At 42.0% G+C, this 21,572-nt stretch overlaps 1 pseudogene across 3 annotated transcripts in view; it reads right to left on the bottom strand.

Moving 5' to 3' along the window:
- Positions 1-20,772, bottom strand: part of LOC145338717 (perforin-1 pseudogene) — a 30,993-nt pseudogene extending 10,221 nt beyond the window's left edge. The window contains exons 1-3 of one of the 3 annotated variants that reach the window (XR_013885869.1): positions 20,725-20,772; positions 12,953-13,089; positions 2,458-2,840 (exon numbers count right to left, since the gene is read on the bottom strand). The product of XR_013885869.1 is annotated as a perforin-1 pseudogene, transcript variant X2 (transcript). Of the gene's footprint in view, positions 1-2,457; positions 2,841-12,952; positions 13,090-13,282; positions 13,399-20,724 lie in introns of those variants that run through there. The other 2 variants (XR_013885868.1, XR_013885870.1) reach the window with 2 other exon arrangements.
- Between the last annotated feature and the right edge of the window lie 800 nt (positions 20,773-21,572).

The following is a 21,572-nucleotide window of genomic DNA, read 5'->3' on the forward strand; positions in this document are numbered from 1 at the left end:
ATGTGACAGAGTTTATGACTCATCAGTTTGCTTGATATGGGACAGAGTTGAGGTTCTGCTGACCACAGTGAAGAGGACAGATACAGTTCCAGCATCTGTATCAAGCGTGAGAAGGAGAGAGGAGGGTGAGAGCACATGGCGAGGTGTCAACCACTCTTCTCCATTCCTCTGTCCCTCGGAGTCCACCATCCTCCCATGTGGGAAACTGAGAGAAACCTCAGCCACCATCAGAAGCAGACAGAGACACGGATAGAGGTTTCACACATCAAATATATCTCTACGTCAGCCTATCCCTTCACTTCAGACCACCGGTGTCTGCCTGGACCCCACCAGTAAGAAGTCTCACAACACCAGGTTAAAGTCCAACAGGTTTGTTTCAGAGCACAAGCCACAACTTTCGGAGAGCTTCCTGCACCGACGTCAGGTGAGTGTGAGCTGTGTTCACAAACAGGACAGAAAAAGACACAAACACATAAAGACACAGACACAAACAGAACAATGGTTGGAATGCGAGTCTTTACAGGTAAACAAGTCTCAAAGGTGCCGACAGTGTGAGTGGAGAGAGGGTTAAGCAGAGGTTAAAGAGATGTGTATTGTCTCCAGACAGGACGGTGAGTGAGGTTTTACAAACCCAGGCAAGTTGTCGGGGTGACAGATAGTGCGACAGGAACCCAAGGTCCCTGGTTGAGACTGTCGTCATGTGCGTGGAACTTGGCTATCAGTCTCTGCTCAGCGACGTGGTGCTGTTGTGTGTTGTGAAGGCCTCCTTGGAGAACCCTGACCCGAGGGTCAGTGCCGAGGTAGCGCTGAGGGAGTGCCGCATTGAGAGAGAGATGGGACTGAGAGACACCAGTCAGTGTACAGATATCTCCCTGAGAGAGAGAGAGAGGGGACTGAGAGACACCAGTCAGTGTACAGATATCTCCCTGAGAGAGGGAGAGAGGACTGAGAGACACCAGTCAGTGTACAGATATCTCCTGAGAGAGAGAGAGGGGGCTGAAAGACACCAGTCAGTGTACAGATATCTCCCTGAGAGAGGGAGAGAGGACTGAGAGACACCAGTCAGTGTACAGATATCTCCCTGAGAGAGAGAGAGAGAGGGGACTGAGAGACACCAGTCAGTGTACAGATATCTCCCTGAGAGAGAGAGAGAGGGGACTGAGAGACACCAGTCAGTGTACAGATATCTCCCTGAGAGAGAGAGAGGACTGAGAGACACCAGTCAGTGTACAGATATCTCCCTGAGAGAGAGAGAGAGGGGACTGAGAGACACCAGTCAGTGTACAGATATCTCCCTGAGAGAGAGAGAGAGAGGACTGAGAGACACCAGTCAGTGTACAGATATCTCCCTGAGAGAGAGAGAGGGGACTGAGAGACACCAGTCAGTGTACAGATATCTCCCTGAGAGAGGGAGAGAGGACTGAGAGACACCAGTCAGTGTACAGATATCTCCCTGAGAGAGAGAGAGAGGACTGAGAGACACAAGTCAGTGTACAGATACCTCCGAGAGAGAGAGGACTGAGAGGCACCTGTCAGTGTACAGATATCTCCCTGAGAGAGAGAGGGGGGCACTGAGAGACACCAGTCAGTGTACAGATATCTCCCTGAGAGAGAGAGGGGACTGAGAGCCACCAGTCAGTGTACAGATATCTCCCTGAGAGAGAGAGAGGGGACTGAGAGACACCAGTCAGTGTACAGATATCTCCCTGAGAGAGAGAGAGGGGACTGAGAGACACCAGTCAGTGTACAGATATCTCCCTGAGAGAGAGAGAGAGAGGACTGAGAGACACTAGTCAGTGTACAGATATCTCCCTGAGAGAGAGGGAACTGAGAGACACCAGTCAGTGTACAGATATCTCCCTGAGAGAGAGAGAGAGAGAGGACTGAGAGACACCATTCAGTGTACAGATATCTCCCTGAGAGAGAGGGAACTGAGAGACACCCGTCAGTGTACAGATATCACCCTGAGAGAGAGTGAGGGGACTGAGAGACACCAGTCAGTGTACAGATATCTCCCTGAGAGAGAGAGGGGACTGAGAGACACCAGTCAGTGTACAGATATCTCCCTGAGAGAGAGAGAGAGGGGACTGAGAGACACCAGTCAGTGTACAGATATCTCCCTGAGAGAGAGAGAGGGGACTGAGAGACACCAGTCAGTGTACAGATATCTCCCTGAGAAAGAGAGAGAGGACTGAGAGACACCAGTCAGTGTACAGATATCTCCCTGAGAGAGAGAGTGGGGACAGAGACACCAGTGAAGCAGGAAAAGGGTTGATGGATTTTGTATGTAGAATATATCACAAACATAACCCTTCGTCATGACTGATCTCCTCAAGCTTATACTGCTCCTGGCAGTGATATAAGTTATTTGTTCATGTCTTACATGCTTTAACTCATTATTTTATGAAGACAGATAGTTTAACGTGGCTGTTATTTTGTAGACTTTGTGAATCTTACCTGTTTGTGTTAGTTGGACATCGTTACAGAGATGACACTTTCCGATACCGGCTGTTGACAGCTGCTGATGGCGGACGACGATACCGGATTTGAACAGGAAGACTCCTGCTGGGACAGTCACGGTCACACAAGTAACTTCAAACACAGGGATGCCGTTACTCGCTGCAGAAGGGGTTTCAAATCGCGACCAGATTGAAGACTGTGTCATGACTGCAGGACTGTGATTCCTGATTAAATCTGAGGCTGTGTCACAGCCGATGAAGGAAGAATGGGAAATTTGTACGGTGACTGACACTCAGATTCCTGATGGATAAATCCCCACGTGTGCTTGTCCTCAATGAGAAATCTGGCAGTCCGTGTTTCGAACCAGTTCTCCCAAAGCTCTGGAATAAAAGGCTTCGCTTTGAAATAAAAACCACAGCAATTTGACTCACTAACAGTCTCAGAGGTATTATTTTACCTATAACAGCCGCACTGTGGGAGGGTCGGTGCTGAGGGAGCGCCGCACTGTGGGAGGGTCGGTGCTGAGGGAGTCCCGCACTGTGGGAGGGTCGGTGCTGAGGGAGCGCCGCACTGTGGGGAGGGTCGGTGCTGAGGGAGCGCCGCACTGTGGGAGGGTCGGTGCTGAGGGAGTCCCGCACTGTGAGAGGGTCGGTGCTGAGGGAGTCCCGCACTGTGGGAGGGTCAGTGCTGAGGGAGTCCCGCACTGTGGGAGGGTCGGTGCTGAGGGAGTCCCGCACTGTGGGAGGGTCGGTGCTGAGGGAGTCCCGCACTGTGGGAGGGTCGGTGCTGAGGGAGTCCCGCACTGTGGGAGGGTCAGTGCAGAGGGAGTCCCGCACTGTGGGAGGGTCAGTGCAGAGGGAGTCCCGCACTGTGGGGAGGGTCGGTGCTGAGGGAGTCCCGCACTGTGGGAGGGTCAGTGCTGAGGGAGCGCCGCACTGTGGGAGGGTCGGTGCTGAGGGAGTCCCGCACTGTGGGAGGGTCGGTGCTGAGGGAGTCCCGCACTGTGGGAGGGTCGGTGCTGAGGGAGTCCCGCACTGTGGGAGGGTCAGTGCTGAGGGAGCACCGCACTGCGGGAGGGTCAGTGCTGAGGGAGTGCCACACTTTTTGAGAGTGTTAAATTTACGCCCCTTCATTCTGAGACTATCCTGACTGGACCTACCCTCTCCCATAAGGGGGAAGCATCCTGCCAGCATGTACCCCGTCAAGCCCCTCCATAATCCAACATATTTCACTGAGATCACCTCTCATTTTTCAACTTCCAGTGAGCTGAGTCACTAAAACATTCACTCTGCTTCACAAGGCGATCTCTCCATCCCTGGGGTCAGCCCAGTGAACCTCCTCTGAACTCTCTCCCTATGAAATATGGAACCGAAGCTCAACTACTCACTTTAGCTACTCCCTTCCTTTTATTTCAAATCTGGGAGAAACTCTTCCTTTCTGTACGGACATCTTTAGCTTGATCCCTCTCATACTCTAATTTCTCCCTCGATTTTCTCTTCTCATCCCTTGCTGGGATTTAGAAGGTCACCTTCCTTATCATCCTTGCTTCCGCCGTCATGGCTGGTACATTGTACCCGCAAAGTCTTCTTTCCACAAGGGAAGACATCTTTGCGGAAATTTGGAATATTTCCTTGATGTCAGCTGCAGAGTCTTTCCTCTCGTCCCGGATTTCATGGTTATCTTAATGCCCTTCCCTTTGACCTCTGCCCCCAGTTCACTTTCACCAATTCCTTCTGCCTGTTTTTCAGTTTAAGACACTTAGCTTAGACCCAAACCTCTCACCTTCCAACTGCGTGTGAAATTCGACCACATTCTGATCACTGTTACCCTGCTTGACAATGAAGTTATTCCTGTCCTCTTACCAGATTGAGAACGGCCCGCTTTCTCTCTCTCTCTCTCTCTCGCTGGCTCCCGAACATTCTGCTCCAAGAATTTTTCCGGAACGACATTCCATGAAACCCGTTCTTGAGGATATCTTCACCGTTCCTTCACTGTCGCTGAATACAAATGTTGGAACTCCCTTCCCTCCCTTCCGCCTAGTTTGGGGGCGTTTAAGAGATCCGTGGATAGGTTTACGGACGAAAAGGGATTGGTTTAGATTAGTGGGTCATTGTTTTTTTTAACTGGTCGGCAGGGCCTGTTCTGCGCTGTAATGTTCTATGTTCTATGTTAAACAGCAAGGTGGGTGTGCGTACGTCTCACGGGACTGCAGAGATTAAAGAGTAAAATCATTGTTCGTCACTCCTCAGATACTGAAACAGTCCCGTGTCCAAACGCAGAAAAATCTGGACAATATCCAGGCTCAGGTAGACATGTGGCGGATAACGTTCGCCCCACACATGCACACACAGAAGTAACAGGCAATGCCCATCTCCAGCAAGAGAGAATCGAACCATCTCCTCCACGTTCAGTTCCATCACCATCACTGAATCCCCCCGTTCCCCCACATCCTGGGGGTTACCATTGACCAGAAACTGAACTGGGCTCCAGCCAGTTAGTGAGAATCTAACCATCTCCCCCACGTTCAGTTCCATCACCATTGCTGAATCCCCCCGTTCCCTCACATCCTGGGGGTTACCATTGACCAGAAACTGAACTGGGACCCAGCCAGATCAATACTGTGTCTCCCAGAGCAGGTCAGAGGCTGGGGATCCTGCGGAGAGTAACTCACCTCCTGACTCCCCCTCCCCCCCTTCCCAAAGCCTGTCCCACCATCCACAAGGGCACAAGTCAGGAGTGTGATGGGACGCTCTCCCCACTCGCCTGGATGGGTGCGGCTCCCAACAACACTCGAGAAGCTCGACACCATCCGGGACAAAGCAGCCCCTCTCCCTCCCCCTCCGCTCAATCGACACGCTAACCACAAACACTCACTCCCTCCACCACCCATGCACAGTGTGTACTGTCTACAAGATGCCCCGCAGCGACTCGCCAAGTCTCCTTCCACAGCACCTTCCAAACCAACCACCTCTACCCACCTAAAAGGACATGGGGTGGGGGGTAGCATGGGGATTCCTCGACGTTCCCACACAGTGCAGCGCAGTCTACCGAAAGCAGAACTTGCCTTTGCTATTCTGCAGTTAACTTCTGTATCAATCGTCACTGACACTTCTCCTGAAGCTGGCGCCCAGCAAAACTCTTGTCAGTAGTCCCACGCCCTTTGCGGAAGCCACACAGTGACTCTGGAAGCAGGCCCAGCTCCAGACGAGTGACCAGACGATTTAGCAGGACTCTTGCGAGGGTTTTTCCTGTGATGGAAAGCAGCGAGATTCCTCAGTGGCTGTTCCATACTTGCCGATTGCCCTTCCTCTTATAGAGGTGTACGATGGAAGCATCTTTAAGTTCCTGAGGAATGGATCTTGCTTCCAAAAGGACTGGAACAACTCGGTGAGCTTCTCGATAAGTACAGGACCGGCAGCTTTATAGATCTCTGCGGGTATGGCATCTGCCCCTGGGGCTTTGCCGCTGGATAGCTGGCTGACAGCTTTCGTGATTTCGGCTTCTACCGGTGGGTCATCCATGGTGCTGTTGGTATCGACCTGGGGAACCCTGTCTATTGCCTCATCGTTAATAGATGACGATCGGTTGAGGACGGCTTCAAAGTGTTCAGCCCATCTCTGCAGGATCTGAGCCCTCTCTGTAATGAGAGTCGTACCATCTGTACTCAGGAGGGGGGAACTCCCCAGAGATTGAGGTCTAGAGAGAGTGTTGAGGGCTTCATAGAACTGTTTCAAGTCGTTTGTGTCAGCGTATCCCTGTATTTCATCTGCCTTGGCGCTCAGCCAGGCATCCTGCATTTTACTCAGTTTATTCTGGACTGTCCTGCGAGCACTGGGAAAAGCATTTTTCTTGGCAGCTGAAGATGGGTCGTTCTGACAGGCCCGATGAAGATGGTGCTTTTCAACAAGTAGAGCCTGTATCTCCTCATCATTCTCATCAAACCAGTCATGCTGCTTGTGGGTGGAGGGCCCGAGCGTGTTCACCGCAAATGTTTGGATAGCATCCCTGAAGCATTCCCAGTTGTCCTCAGCATGAGGTGATGCATTTTGGCCGGAATAATGTAGGGGGGAGTTATATGATAAAGGGTAAGCCCGTAAGGTGTATAGAGTCGCAGCGAGACCTGGGGGTGCAAGTGCACAAGTCTTTGAAGGCGGCAGTGCGAGTGGAGAGTGTGGTGAAGAAAGCCTATGGTATGTTAGCCTTTATAGGAAGGGGTATAGAATATAAGAGCTGGAGTCTAATGTTGCAGTTGTATAGAACGTTGGTTAGGCCGCATTTGGAGTACTGCGTACAGTTCTGGTCGCCTTACTACCGGAAGGACGTGGAGACTCTGGAGAGAGTGCAGAGGAGGTTTACCAGGATGTTGCCTGGTATGGAAGGACTGGGGTATGAGGAAAGAGTGAATAAATTGGGGCTCTTTTCCCTTGAAAGACGGCGACTGAGGGGGGATCTAATAGAGGTATATAAGATTATGAAGGGTATAGATAGAGTAAACAGAGGTAAGCTATTCCCGATGATAGAGACACACAGTACGAGGGGCCACGGGCTCAAGGTGAGGGGGGAGCGGTATAACACGGATATTAGAGGGAAGTTTTTCACACAGAGGGTAGTGGGGGTATGGAATGCTCTGCCAAGTAAGGTGGTGGAGGCAAACACGCTAGAGTCCTTTAAGAGTAACTTAGACAGGCATATGAGTGGGTTGGAGATGGGTGGATATAGGAGATTGTTTTAAATAAGGGTCATTAGCATTGGGGTGTCCCTGGTAAGGTAAATGGATATGGCACAATAACAATGTTTATTTTTTCTCTTTTCATTCACAGGTTTTAAGTCGGTCCACCTTGTTGTCCAACGAGGGGCATACACGCGATGGGTCGTACTGGGGCTGCTCTTGGTTGTTCGAGATTGGCCTAGTGCTTCATGTCGTTAGTGTGTGCCTAAACTGGACCAGATACTGGGCAAGACGACAGCTCAGTGACTATCGCTGATTGCTGTGCAGACACATGGATTTGGGCCGGTGTCTGTGGGAGTTTGCGCATTCTCCCCGTGCTTGCGTGGGTTTTCTCCGGGTGCTCCGGTTTCCTCCCACACCCCAAAGATGTGCTGTTAGGCTGATTGGAGGGAATAAATTGTCCCTAAATTAGTTTCCCTCAATCTGGATGGCCATAAAACATTAGATAGGGGTCATGGGTGGAGTGGGGGACTGGTAGTGTTAGATGGCGGTGCGGGCTCGTTGGACGAAGGGCCTGTTTCCCGGGCTGTTTTTGTTCTTTGAGAGACACCAGTCAGTGTACAGATACCTCCCTGAGAGAGAGAGAGAGGGGACTGAGAGACACCAGTCAGTGTACAGATACCTCCCTGAGAGAGAGAGAGAGGGGACTGAGAGACACCAGTCAGTGTACAGATATCTCCCTGAGAGAGAGAGGGGGGACTGAGAGACACCAGTCAGTGTACAGATATCTCCCTGAGAGAGAGAGAGGGGACTGAGAGACACCAGTCAGTGTACAGATATCTCCCTGAGAGAGAGAGAGAGGACTGAGAGACACCAGTCAGTGTACAGATATCTCCCTGAGAGAGAGAGAGGGGACTGAGAGACACCAGTCAGTGTACAGATATCTCCCTGAGAGAGAGAGAGAGGGGACTGAGAGACACCAGTCAGTGTACAGATATCTCCCTGAGAGAGAGAGAGGAGACTGAGAGACACCAGTCAGTGTACAGATATCTCCCTGAGAGAGAGAGAGAGGGGACTGAGAGACACCAGTCAGTGTACAGATATCTCCCTGAGAGAGAGAGAGAGAGGACTGAGAGACACCAGTCAGTGTACAGATATCTCCCTGAGAGAGAGAGAGGGGGGACTGAGAGACACCAGTCAGTGTACAGATATTCCCTGAGAGAGAGAGAGGGGGGACTGAGAGACACCAGTCAGTGTACAGATATCTCCCTGAGAGAGAGAGAGAGAGAGGACTGAGAGACACCAGTCAGTGTACAGATACCTCCCTGAGAGAGAGAGAGAGGGGACTGAGAGACACCAGTCAGTGTACAGATACCTCCCTGAGAGAGAGAGAGAGGGGACTGAGAGACACCAGTCAGTGTACAGATACCTCCCTGAGAGAGAGAGAGAGGGGACTGAGAGACACCAGTCAGTGTACAGATACCTCCCTGAGAGAGAGAGAGAGGGGACTGAGAGACACCAGTCAGTGTACAGATATCTCCCTGAGAGAGAGAGAGAGGACTGAGAGACACCAGTCAGTGTACAGATATCTCCCTGAGAGAGAGAGAGAGGACTGAGAGACACCAGTCAGTGTACAGATATCTCCCTGAGAGAGAGAGAGGGGACTGAGAGACACCAGTCAGTGTACAGATATCTCCCTGAGAGAGAGAAGAGAGGGGACTGAGAGACACCAGTCAGTGTACAGATATCTCCCTGAGAGAGAGAGAGGGGACTGAGAGACACCAGTCAGTGTACAGATATCTCCCTGAGAGAGAGAGAGGGGACTGAGAGACACCAGTCAGTGTACAGATATCTCCCTGAGAGAGAGAGAGAGGGGACTGAGAGACACCAGTCAGTGTACAGATATCTCCCTGAGAGAGAGAGAGGGGACTGAGAGACACCAGTCAGTGTACAGATATGTCCCTGAGAGAGAGAGAGGGGACTGAGAGACACCAGTCAGTGTACAGATATCTCCCTGAGAGAGAGAGAGGGGACTGAGAGACACCAGTCAGTGTACCGATATCTCCCTGAGAGAGAGAGGACTGAGAGACACCAGTCAGTGTACAGATATCTCCCTGAGAGAGAGAGAGGGGACTGAGAGACACCAGTCAGTGTACAGATATCTCCCTGAGAGAGAGAGAGGGGACTGAGAGACACCAGTCAGTGTACAGATATCTCCCTGAGAGAGAGAGAGAGGACTGAGAGACACCAGTCAGTGTACAGATATCTCCCTGAGAGAGAGAGAGAGGGGACTGAGAGACACCAGTCAGTGTACAGATATCTCCCTGAGAGAGAGAGAGGGGACTGAGAGACACCAGTCAGTGTACAGATATCTCCCTGAGAGAGAGAGAGAGAGAGAGGACTGAGAGACTTCAGTCAGTGTACAGATATCTCCCTGAGAGAGAGAGAGAGCGGACTGAGAGACACCAGTCAGTGTACAGATATCTCCCTGAGAGAGAGAGGGGACTGAGAGACACCAGTCAGTGTACAGATATCTCCCTGAGAGAGAGAGGGGGGACTTAGAGACACCAGTCAGTGTACAGATATCTCCCTGAGAGAGAGAGAGAGGGGACTGAGAGACACCAGTCAGTGTCCTTGGACCTGTTTCCATCTCTCTGCACCGTTAGTTCATCCACTGTGTTGCAAATGCTCCGCGGGTTAAGGCACAGAGATTTTAAGCCTGTCTTTTTAACATCATTTGCCTTGCTCCTGATCTCTTTGTCTCTCGTCCTGTGTCCTTGGTTTCTCTGCCTATCAAGTTTCTTATTCCCTGTTCTACCTTGAGAGAGGTGACTGCAGCCAGAACCTTTCCTGATGTGCTGCAGTTTCATGTGTTCACATTTACAAACTTTACAACCATTCTGACCAGCAACTGGGTTTCTGATAAGTTCTTTTGTCAGAGCTTTCTTCACAAGTGAAGATAGAGATCTGGCAGTGTTACCACTGCAGTGTTACCAAAGATTCACACCTACATGCAGACAGAATTGTCTCTTTCTATACATCACTCCATTTCATTCTGCAAAGCTCGAAACATTACAGACTGTCTGAATATCACAATTCCACACACTGGACACATTGCAGGCAGTGGGAGTGAACGGGAAGGGGATTGGGATTGTGTACAGTGGGAGTGAACGGGAAGGGGATTGGGTCCATTGGGATTGTGTCCAGTGGGAGTGAACAGGAAGGGGTTTGGGATTGGGATTGTGTACAGTGGGAGTGAACGGGAAGGGGTTTGGGATTGGGATTGTGTACAGTGGGAGTGAACGGGAAGGTGTTTGGGTCCATTGGGATTGTGTGCAGTGGGAGTGAATGGGAAGGAGTTTGGGTCCATTGGATATACAGGGGGAGTAAACGGGAAGGGGTTTGGGTCCATTGGATATACAGGGGGAGTAAACGGGAAGGGGTTTGGGTCCATTGGGATTGTGTACAGTGGGAGTGAACGGGAAGGGGTTTGGGATTGGGATTGTGTACAGTGGGAGTGGACGGGAAGGGGTTTGGGATTGGGATTGTGTACAGTGGGAGTGAATGGGAAGGGGTTTGGGATTGGGATTGTGTACAGTGGGAGTGAACGGGAAGGGGTTTGGGATTGGGATTGTGTACAGTGGTACTGAATGGGAAGGGGTTTCCTTGTTTATCTCCATGCATGTAACTACAGACAATTACCCATATATTCGACCAAAAAACACACCCATGAACTCAACAGACTGATCAAGACCTTTGATCCTGACCTTCAGAGCACACTCTGTGCTCTCTTCCCACGTACTCACTGCATTGGAGATCTCTACTGCCTCCCGAAGATACACAAGGCAAACACACCCGGCCGTCCCATCGTATCGGGCAATGGGGCCCTGTACGAGAACCACTCCAGCTCCACTGTACAAAGAACCCCCAGCTTTTGTCATGACACTACGGACTTCCTACAGACACTCAGCACACATGGAGCAGTTGAACCAGAAGCACTCCTGGTCACAATGGATGTCTCCGCACTCCACACCAACATCCCCCACGACAATGGCATTGCTGCAACTGCCTCAGTTCTCAATACCGACAACTGCCAGTCTCCAGATGCAATTTTACAACTCATCCAAAGCGGGTTGATGGGTTCTTGATAAGAGAGGGGATTAAGGGTTATGGGGAGAGGGCGGGAAAGTGGAACTGAGCCACAACAGATCAGCCATGATCTTATTGAATGGCGGGGCAGGCTCGAAGGGCTAGATGGCCTACTCCTGCTCCTATTTCTTATGTTCTTATGGACCACAATGTCATCACCTTCAACAACCAGTTCTTCAGCTAGACACACTGAACAGCCATGGGGACCAAATTCGCACCTCAATATGCCAACATCTTCATGCACAGGTTCGAACAAGACTTCTTCACCGCACAGGGCCTTCAACCGTTGCTGTACACTAGATTCATCGATGAGATTTTCTTCCTTTGGACTCATGGTGAACAATCACTGAAACAACTATATGGTGATATCAACAAGTTCCACCCCACCATCAGACTCACCATGGACTACTCTCCAGAATCAGTTGCATTCCTGGGCACACGCATCTCCATCAAGGACAGTCACCTCAGCACCTCACTGTACCGCAAGCCCACAGAGAACCTCACGATGCTCCACTTCTCCAGCTTCCACCCTAAACATGTTAAAGAAGCCATTCCCTATGGACAAGCCCACCGTATACACAGGGTCTGCTCAGATGAGGAGGATCGCAACAGACACCTTCAGACGCTGAAAGATACGCTCAGAAGAACAGGATATGGCGCTCGACTCATCGATCGACAGTTCCAACGCGCCACAGCGAAAAACCGCACCGACCTCCTCAGAACACAAACACGGGACACGGTGGACAGAGTACCCTTCGTCGTTGACTACTGCCACGGAGCGGAGAAGCTACAACATCTTCTAAAAAGCCTTCAACATATCATTGATGGAGATGAACATCTCACCATGGCTATCCCCACACACCCACTTTTTGCCTTCAAACAACTGCACAACCTCAAACAGACCATTGTCCGCAGCAAACGACCCAGTCTTCAGGAGAACAGTGACCACAACACCACACAACCCAGTCACAGCAACCTCTGTAAGACATGCCGGATCATCGACACAGATGCCATCATCTCATCTGAGAATACCATCCACCAGGTACGCGGTAAATACTCTTGCAACTCGGCCAACGTTGTCTACCTGATACGCTGCAGGAAAGGATGTCCCGAAGCATGGTACATTGGGGAGACCATGCAGACGCTACGACAACGGATGAATGAACATCGCTCGACAATCACCAGGCAAGACTGTTCCCTTCCTGTTGGCGAACACTTCAGTGGTCACGGGAATTCGGCCTCTGATCTTCGGGTAAACGTTCTCCAAGGCAGCCTTCACGATACACGACAGCACAGAGTCGCTGAGCAGAGACTGATAGCCAAGTTCCACACGCACGAGGACGGCCTCGACTGGGATCCTGGGTTCATGTCACACTATCTGTAACCCCCATGACTTGCCTGGAGTTGCAAAATCTCTCTCACTGTCCTGTCTGGAGACAATACACATCTCTTTAACCTGTGCTTAACCCTCTCTCCACTCACACTGTCTGTACCTTTGAGACTTGATTACCTGTAAAGACTCGCATTCCAACCATTATTCTGTAAGTTGAGTTTGTGTCTTTATACGCCCTGTTTTGTGATCAGAACTCCCACTCACCTGATGAAGGAGGGAGCGCTTCGAAAGCTAGTGGCTTGTGCAGATGGACTTTAACCTGGAGTTATGAGAATTCTTACTGTGTTAACTCCATGTCTCCAAGATTGTCCCAATCTCCCGGTCTCTCCAGGCCCTCCTGCTGTGCAGAGAAAGACTCCGATGTATCACGTGTTAACGCATTCACCCTTTGCGAAAGAGGAACCACCATCAGATATCCCTGAGTGTGAAACACACAAACAGTTAATCTCACACCTCAACACACCCCAGATGGATGATTTTCACCACAACATTGGCGACCTTAGTTCCCACATCAAAAACGTGGCTAACACCTTGAAAGATCGGTCACTGCAGCATCCTGGGATGCTCAGTGGTCATCAGAATGTCTGTATTAAATCCGACGCAACACGAACCTTTAGCATCTGAACATCGGAGACTGAGACGGGGAGCGCTGAACTTTCCGTGCAGGTGAGTGGTGAGATATCCCCCAGTCGAAACAGCAAAGACACGGAAAGGGGTTTCATTAGAAGCAATTCTTAATCTACATTACACATGTTAGCAAGGCTTCAAAACAACAGACAGCACAGACAGTTCAAAAGAAATGATGAGTTACAGAACAGAATAACAGATACCTGGGAATGAGACACAGACTCAAAGCCAATCGAGGAGTTCAGGGTGGTTTATATATAGAATAACAGATACCCGGGAGTGAGTTACAGACTGGAATCTAATCGAGGGGTTCGGGGTGGTTTATATATAGAATAACAGATACCCGGGAGTGAGTTACAGACTGGAATCTAATCGAGGGGTTCGGGGTGGTTTATATATAGAATAACAGATACCCGGGAGTGAGTTACAGACTGGAATCTAATCGAGAGGTTCGGGATGGTTTATATATAGAATAACAGATACCCCGGGAGTGAGTTACAGACTGGAATCTAATCAAGGGGTTCGGGGTGGTTTATATATAGAATAACAGATACCCGGGAGTCAGTTACAGGCTGGAATCTAATCGAGGGGTTCGGGGTGGTTTATATATAGAATAACAGATACCCGGGAGTGAGGTACAGACTGGAATCTAATCGAGGGGTTTGGGATGGTTTATATAAAGAATAACAGATACCCGGGAGTCAGTTACAGACTGGAATCTAATCGAGGGTTTCAGGGTGGTTTATTCATAGAATAAAAGATACCCGGGGGTGAGTTACAGACTGGAATCGAATCGACGGGTTCAGGGTGGTTCATATATAGAATAACAGATACCCGGGAGTGAGTTACAGACTGGAATCTAATCGAGGGGTTTGGGGTGGTTTATATATAGAATAACAGACACCTGGTGTGAGTTATAGAATGAAATCTAAATGAGAAAATCGGGGTGGTTTATATATAGAATATTGGATTCCAGTCTGTAACTCACTCCCGGGGATCTATTATTCCACATATAAACCACCCTGAACTCCTCGATTGGATTCCAGTCTGTAACTCACTCCCGTGTATCTATTATTCTATATATAAACCACCCCGAACCCCTCGATTGGATTCCAGTCTGTAACTCGCTCCCGGGGATCTATTATTCTATATATAAACCACCCCGAACCCCTCGATTAGATTCCAGTCTGTAACTCACTCCTGGGTATCTGTCATTCTATATATAAACCACCCCGAACCCCTCGATTAGATTCCAGTCTGTAACTCACTCCCATGTTTCTGTTATTCTATGTATAAACCAGCCCGAACCCCTCGATTAGATTCCAGTCTGTAACTCACTCCCGGGTATCTGTTATTCTATATATAAACCACCCCGAACCCCTCGATTAGATTCCAGTCTGTAACTCACTCCCGGGTGTTTGTTATTCTATATATAAACCACCCCGAACCCCTCGATTTGATTCCAGTCTGTAACTCACTCCCGGATATTTATAAGAGATGGGATGTATTTTACACAACGTTATACTTTATAATATTAGTTTTCTAATATTTATAATACAAGGGGATGTATTTCACAATATATTACAATATATTTTATAATATAATAATTTTATAATATTTAGAATATATGGGGATGTATTTTACAATATATTTAAACATATTCTGCAACAACTTTATAATATTTATATTACAGAGGGATGTATTTACATAATATAAGAATAATAATTTTATACTATTTATAATACTGGGGTATATTTTAGAACATAGTAAAATATATTTTATAATACAACAATAATTTTCTAATATTTATGACACGGGGGATGTATTTTACAATATATGATGATATATTTTATGATATAATAATGATTTTATAATATTTATAATACGGGGGATGTATTTTACAATACATTATAATATATTTTATAATAGAATAATAATATCACATTTAGAATATATGGGAATGTTTCTATAATATATTTAAATATATTCTATAACAACTTTATTATATTTATAATACAAGGGGATGTATTTACATAACATAACAATTTTATACTATTTATAATACCGGGGTATATTTTACAACATAGTAAAATATATTTTATAATGTAACAATAATTTTCTAATATTTATAATACAGGGGGTGTATTTTACAATATATTATACTTTATAACATAGTAATAATTTTCTAATATTTATAATACAGGGGGTGTGTTTTACAATATATTATATTTCATAATATAATAATAATTTTCTAATATTTATAATACAGGGGGGTTTTACAATATAGTATTTTCATAATATAATAATAATTTTCTAATATTTATAATATAGGGGGGTTTTACAATATATTATATTTCATAATATAATAATAATTTTCTAATATTTACAATACAGGGGGTGTGTTTTACAATATATTATATTTCACAATATAATAATAATTTTCTAATATTTATAATACAGGGGGTTTTTACAATATAGTATGTTTCATAATATAATAATAATTTTATAATACTTACGATACGGGGGTGTGTTTCACGATGTATTATGTTTTGTGACATAATAATAATTTTATAATACTTACGATACGGGGGCGTGTTTCACGATGTATTATGTTTTGTGACATAATAATAATTTTATAATACTTACGATACGGGGGCGTGTTTCACGATGTATTATGTTTTGTGACATAATAATAATTTTATAATACTTACGATACGGGGGCGTGTTTCACGATGTATTATGTTTTGTGACATAATAATAATTTTATAATACTTACGATACGGGGGCGTGTTTCACGATGTATTATGTTTTGTGACATAATAATAATTTTATAATACTTACGATACGGGGGCGTGTTTCACGATGTATTATGTTTTGTGACATAATAATAATTTTATAATACTTACGATACGGGGGCGTGTTTCACGATGTATTATGTTTTGTGACATAATAATAATTTTATAATACTTACGATACGGGGGCGTGTTTCACGATGTATTATGTTTTGTGACATAATAATAATTTTATAATACTTACGATACGGGGGCGTGTTTCACGATGTATTATGTTTTGTGACATAATAATAATTTTATAATACTTACGATACGGGGGCGTGTTTCACGATGTATTATGTTTTGTGACATAATAATAATTTTATAATACTTAAGATACGGGGGCGTGTTTCACGATGTATTATGTTTTATGACATAATAATAATTTTATAATACTTACGATACGGGGGCGCGTTTCACGATGTATTATATTTTATAACACAATAATAATTTTATAATACTTACAATACGGGGGCGCGTTTCACGATGTATTATATTTTATAACACAATAATAATTTTATAATACTTACAATACGGGGGCGCGTTTCACGATGTATTATATTTTATAACACAATAATAATTTTATAATACTTACAATACGGGGGCGCGTTTCACGATGTATTATATTTTATAACACAATAATAATTTTATAATACTTACAATACGGGGGCGCGTTTCACGATATATTATATTTTATAACACAATAATAATTTTATAATACTTACAATACAGGGGGCGCGTTTCACGATATATTATATTTTATAACACAATAATAATTTTATAATATTTACAATACAGGGGGCGCGTTTCACGATATATTATATTTTATAACACAATAATAATTTTATAATATTTACAATACAGGGGGCGCGTTTCACGATATATTATATTTTATAACACAATAATAATTTTATAATATTTACAATACAGGGGGCGCGTTTCACGATATATTATATTTTATAACACAATAATAATTTTATAATATTTACAATACAGGGGGTGTATTTTACAATATAATAATAATTTTATAATATTTACAATACAGGGGGTGTGTTTTACAATATATTATATTTAATAATATAATAATAATTTTATAATATTTATAATACAGGGGGTGTGTTTTACAATATATTATATTTTATAAGATAACAATAATTTTATAATATTTATAATACAGGGGGTATGTTTTACAATATATTATATTTTATAATATAATAATAATTTTATAATATTTACAATACAGGGGGCGTGTTTTACAATATATTATATTTTATAATATAATAATTTTATAATATTTACAATACAGGGGGTGTATTTTACAATATAATAATAATTTTATAATATTTACAATACAGGGGGTGTGTTTTACAATATATTATATTTTATAATATAATAATAATTTTATAATATTTATAATACAGGGGGTGTGTTTTACAATATATTATATTTTATAATATAATAATAATTTTATAATATTTACAATACAGGGGGTGTGTTTTACAATATATTATATTTTATAATATAATAATAATTTTATAATATTTATAATACAGGGGGCGTGTTTTACAATATATTATATTTTATAATATAATAATAATTTTATAATATTTATAATACAGGGGGCGTGTTTTACAATATATTATATTTTATAATATAATAATAATTTTATAATATTTATAATACAGGGGGCGTGTTTTACAATATATGATATTTTATAATATAATAATAATTTTATAATATTTATAATACAGGGGGCGTGTTTTACAATATATGATATTTTATAATATAATAATAATTTTATAATATTTATAATACAGGGGGCGTGTTTTACAATATATGATATTTTATAATATAATAATAATTTTATAATATTTATAATACAGGGGGCGTGTTTTACAATCTATTATATTTTATAATATAATAATAATTTTATAATATTTATAATACAGGGGGCGTGTTTTACAATCTATTATATTTTATAATATAATAATAATTTTATAATATTTATAATACAGGGGGCGTGTTTTACAATCTATTATATTTTATAATATAATAATAATTTTATAATATTTATAATACAGGGGGCGTGTTTTACAATATATGATATTTTATAATATAATAATAATTTTATAATATTTATAATACAGGGGGCGTGTTTTACAATATATTATATTTTATAATATAATAATAATTTTATAATATTTATAATACAGGGGGCGTGTTTTACAATCTATTATATTTTATAATATAATAATAATTTTATAATATTTATAATACAGGGGGTGTGTTTTACAATATATGATATTTTATAATATAATAATAATTTTATAATATTTATAATACAGGGGGCGTGTTTTACAATATATTATATTTTATAATATAATAATTTTATAATATTTATAATACAGGGGGCGTGTTTTACAATATATTATATTTTATAATATAATAATAATTTTATAATATTTATAATACAGGGGGTGTGTTTTACAATCTATTATATTTTATAATATAATAATAATTTTATAATATTTATAATACAGGGGGTGTGTTTTACAATATATTATATTTTATAATATAATAATTTTATAATATTTATAATACAGGGGGTGTGTTTTACAATATATTATATTTTATAATATAATAATAATTTTATAATATTTATAATACAGGGGGTGTGTTTTACAATATGTTATATTTTATAATATAATAATAATTTTATAATATTTATAATACAGGGGGTGTGTTTTACAATATATTATATTTTATAATATAATAATAATTTTATAATATTTATAATACAGGGGGTGTGTTTTACAATCTATTATATTTTATAATATAATAATAATTTTATAATATTTATAATACAGGGGGTGTGTTTTACAATATATTATATTTTATAATATAATAATTTTATAATATTTATAATACAGGGGGTGTGTTTTACAATATATTATATTGTATAATATAATAATAATTTTATAATATTTATAATACAGGGGGTGTGTTTTACAATATATTATATTTTATAATATAATAATAATTTTATAATATTTATAATACAGGGGGCGTGTTTTACAATATATTATATTTTATAATATAATAATAATTTTATAATATTTATAATACAGGGGGTGTGTTTTACAATCTATTATATTTTATAATATAATAATAATTTTATAATATTTACAATACAGGGGGTGTGTTTTACAATATATTATATTTTATATAATAATAATTTTATAATATTTATAATACAGGGGGTGTGTTTTACAATATATTATATTTTATAATATAATAATAATTTTATAATATTTATAATACAGGGGGCGTGTTTTACAATATATTATATTTTATAATATAATAATAATTTTATAATATTTACAATACAGGGGGCGTGTTTTACAATATATTATATTTTATAATATAATAATAATTTTATAATATTTATAATACAGGGGGTGTGTTTTACAATATATTATATTTTATAATATAATAATAATTTTATAATATTTACAATACAGGGGGCGTGTTTTACAATATATTATATTTTATAATATAATAATAATTTTATAATATTTATAATACAGGGGGCGTGTTTTACAATATATTATATTTTATAATATAATAATAATTTTATAATATTTACAATACAGGGGGCGTGTTTTACAATATATTATATTTTATAATATAATAATAATTTTATAATATTTATAATACAGGGGGTGTGTTTTACAATATATTATATTTTATAATATAATAATAATTTTATAATATTTACAATACAGGGGGCGTGTTTTACAATATATTATATTTTATAATATAATAATAATTTTATAATATTTATAATACAGGGGGTGTGTTTTACAATATATTATATTTTATATAATAATAATTTTATAATATTTATAATACAGGGGGTGTGTTTTACAATATATTATATTTTATAATATAATAATAATTTTATAATATTTATAATACAGGGGGTGTGTTTTACAATATATTATATTTTATATAATAATAATTTTATAATATTTATAATACAGGGGGCGTGTTTTACAATATATTATATTTTATAATATAATAATAATTTTATAATATTTATAATACAGGGGGTGTGTTTTACAATATATTATATTTTATAATATAATAATAATTTTATAATATTTATAACACAGGGGGTGTATTTTACAATATATTATATTTTATAATATAATAATAATTTTATAATATTTATAATACAGGGGGTGTGTTTTACAATATATTATATTTTATAATATAATAATAATTTTATAATATTTATAATACAGGGGGCGCGTTTTACAATATATTATATTTTATAATATAATAATAATTTTATAATATTTATAATACAGGGGGTGTGTTTTACAATATATTATATTTTATAATATAATAATAATTTTATAATATTTATAATACAGGGGGTGTGTTTTACACAGTGAGGGGGTGGGGGTGGGTCTGTAACGCCCTGCCAAGCAGAGGGTGGACACACTGGGATGGTTTCACACTGATCTATATAAACAGACTGGGAATGGAGGGATTATAAACACAGGCTCCAGTGGGGCCTCATCAAACACCTTCTCTCCCGGCGGGAGCCGGTTTGCTGCTGCTGCAAAATGGCGCCGGCTCCTTCCCCATCCTCACCCCGAGGAGAAGGGGGGGCGGGGAAAGGGGAGAGAAACCCGGGGATTGGACCGCTGGAGGGGGCGGGCTCAGCGCTGATGGGTAAAGGCGGCCGTCAATCAAGAAGGGCTCACTGATGAATGGTGCAGACAAATGTCAATCATGCGACGGTGGCGTTAGTCGCGCACCCGATTGGTGGAGACCGCTCCCCAGACGGGATTGAGTCAACCCGCTGTCAATCACCATGGCGTCCTGTTCGGATTGGTCGAATGTGTGGGGGGGCGGACTCAGCACTGATTGTGCCACTTGGGTGTGAATCAATGGCTGTGTGGGGGAACCGAGCACCCGATTGGCGGAGCCGTCTCCCCTTTTGATGTGATTGGATCGCGCCGCTGTCAGTCACCAGGGGACAGCGGTTGGAATTGGCGGGCGCTGCACCGATTGGCACTGCCCGCCGACCAATCGGCAGCGTGTCACCGCCCCCATGGGCGGGACCCCGTGGGTGGATTGGTCAAATCAACTGTCGGTCAAGACGTTGCGTGGAAGTGATTGGTAGAAGTGGGGGCTACGGCCGCACTGTGGGGTAGTTGTGTTGCACTTGGAATGGTCCAAAGATGTGTAGGTTAGGGTGGATTGGCCGTGCTAAATTGTCCCCTTAGTGTCCAAAGATGTGTAGGTTAGGGTGGATTGGCCATGCTAAATTGTCCCCTTAGTGTCCAAAGATGTGTAGGTTAGGGTGGATTGGCCATGCTAAATTGTCCCTTAGTGTCCAAAGATGTGTAGGTTAGGGTGGATTGGCCGT

Source organism: Carcharhinus amblyrhynchos, unplaced genomic scaffold, assembly GCF_965287045.1.
Source record: "Carcharhinus amblyrhynchos unplaced genomic scaffold, sCarAmb.v2.hapA chromosome_153, whole genome shotgun sequence".
Taxonomy (NCBI): domain Eukaryota; kingdom Metazoa; phylum Chordata; class Chondrichthyes; order Carcharhiniformes; family Carcharhinidae; genus Carcharhinus; species Carcharhinus amblyrhynchos.